Raw genomic sequence first — 2,497 nt, forward strand, 5'->3', positions numbered from 1 at the left:
GGGCTGGGCGGGTGACGGCTTCTGGAGTTTGCAGGAAGAACAGGCTGCGTCCGGGCCGGGTGGCAGAGGGTGCCCCGTGCGTTGGCTGAGGCGGCGGCTGGAAGGCCGACTGGCAAGAGGGGAGGGCTGGGCGTCCCCGGGTGGGGCCTGGGCTTAATCCGAGGTGGGCTTGGTGGCCGTTTGGGGAGTGTGGAGGGATTTGGGAGGGTGACAACGTTGAGACGAGAGCGTGAAGAGCCCATTCGTTCACCTCTGTCATCCCTTCTGTCCGGGTCTAAGGGTGAGCGGTGGGCAGTGGTGGCCATGGCAAAGATTGAGAGCTCCCTCGCTCTCACCGTTTGTTCCTGGGAAATTAAGGTGTGAAGTCAGGGAGTGCACCCCATTTGAGGCGGTGGGGGGCACTTGAGAAACTGCAATTGGAGGAATCGGTCGCAAAGGAGACGGCATTCTTTGAATTATCTGCTGTAGCTTTGCACGAGTATTAGAAGATATAAAAGGCGTGGGAATAAGCGTTATTTGTTCCAAGTGTTTGCTTAGGATGTGTCCGTTTTCGCTGTGGTGTTGCATGCCACCGTGTAGCTTCAACACAGGGTAACCGCGGAGACCAGTGGTGTGGGTGATTTTAATCTTTGGGATTAGTCTGCTTATTTGCCCGTATCAGACTTGTTCCCCTCGTTATGTTGGAGTGTACATTCCTTTTGTGCACCCTGGTGAGGCAAGGAAGGGAAGCAGACATGGGCAGTGTGCAAAGAACAACAGGCCTGGGATTTAAAAATGCCTAACAACACTCATTCATTTGTTTCTTTAGCATACTCGGAAGAGACAGCTGCAGATACATGTGATTGCCTGGTGGGTGATTGAAGAGTTGATGGCATTGTGTAGTTTTTAATATTTATTTATTTATTTATTTGGAAAATGTTTTTGTGTGCCCTTTCATAAGAGGATTTACTGGATGGAATTTGTATTTCTCTGGACAGAGTAGCAGACCCATTTTAGAATCCTAAGCAGACATAGTAAATAATTATAAAAGAAGTAACCACAAGTTGCTGGTGCAGACAGAAATACTGTATCTTATTTTCTCATTCTGCTAAAGGTTTAAATTTATGGGTCACAGTTACTTTGCTCTGTTTTTAACATATCTGTTAATGAAAAGCAAGGTTGATATACTATATTACAGAATCTACTTGGTGAGGACTGGCAAACAAATACATGTATATCTATATGTAAATAGATATATTAGGAGGTAGTTACTTGCATATCCAGCTATACTTATTTTTTATAAATGGCTCATCATAATTTAAACTTCTTCGGAGAGAAAATATTATAGGATGGGTCCTGCTGTGGAAGATGATCAGACTTTTGCGGTTCAGTTTCCTTATCTCTATAACAGGAAAACAACTGGTCTCTAGGGTTGGTTGGTGTGAGCCTAAAGGGAGCCAGTAGATGTGAAGTTACTTTAAACAATGTATTTCTCCTACTGCACACGCCTGTGGTTCTTTGTCTGCACATCTCTCATGGCCCTTACTTTTTTTATAGCTATTTATGTAGCTGTTTTATCTCCTCTTGAGGGCAGGATGAGTCCAGTTTTGATTTTATCTTTATATTTAGGGTATTTAAATTGTTTTTTTCCTGTGTCTAGTACTGACACTGCAAATATATTTGAGTGAATAAGATTCTAAGTAGAAAAATATGTTTACATTACAACTTATCAGAATGCACCTGCTATTTGGTGTGGCATCTATTTTTGTATAGCTGTTATTCTCTTCATCACCTCTAGAGGAACATCTATAATATTTATATTTTTAACTGGAAGTCATTAGTTTTCCTCGTATAATACAACTTAAGTGTTTGGTGTTCCCTTCTAAAAAATGTATGAAATTCTGAAAATTAATTTGTAGATTTTTACAATTAATTGCGTAAATATTTGTCCCAGGATGAGGCAAGTTTACATCATTCAAAACATTTTGTTAAAATTTATGAAATGATGACAAGTTTCTTGCCATTTCTCTCTGTTTTAAGGAGTCTTGGTGACACTGCTGAAACAAGGTGAGAATTTCAAACTTATTAGCTGCTCCCCAGGAGAAAGATGAGGCTGTTGCTTATGTAGCGTTTCATAAACCTATGGAGCCAGGTCTACCCTGCCCAATAGGGTTGCTATGATTCAGAACTGTGGTAATGGATAGATGGTGATGGTGGGGAAGGCAAAGGTCTTTTGATGTAGGTAAATGTCAGACTGTTGGTTATTCAGGTTGTTTTTTTTGTAGTCGGGTTTTTTTTGGGGTGGCTTGCATACGCATCTGTTTTGTATTTTGTAACGTGTATCAGTTTAACTTTAAATTTTTGTTGATCCTTGGAAATCATTGAAGCCTCACTGTCCTTTTACTTTTGTAGATTGGATTTTATTTGACTAAAATATAAAGCAAGTTGTAGAGGTTGTTCAGAATTTATTTTGTACTGACTTGTGTAGATTAGAAAGTCATATATTTTAATTCATTCA

Source organism: Echinops telfairi, unplaced genomic scaffold, assembly GCF_000313985.2.
Source record: "Echinops telfairi isolate 266 unplaced genomic scaffold, ASM31398v2 ScPeMD7_2010;HRSCAF=2546, whole genome shotgun sequence".
In the NCBI taxonomy this organism is placed as follows: domain Eukaryota; kingdom Metazoa; phylum Chordata; class Mammalia; order Afrosoricida; family Tenrecidae; genus Echinops; species Echinops telfairi.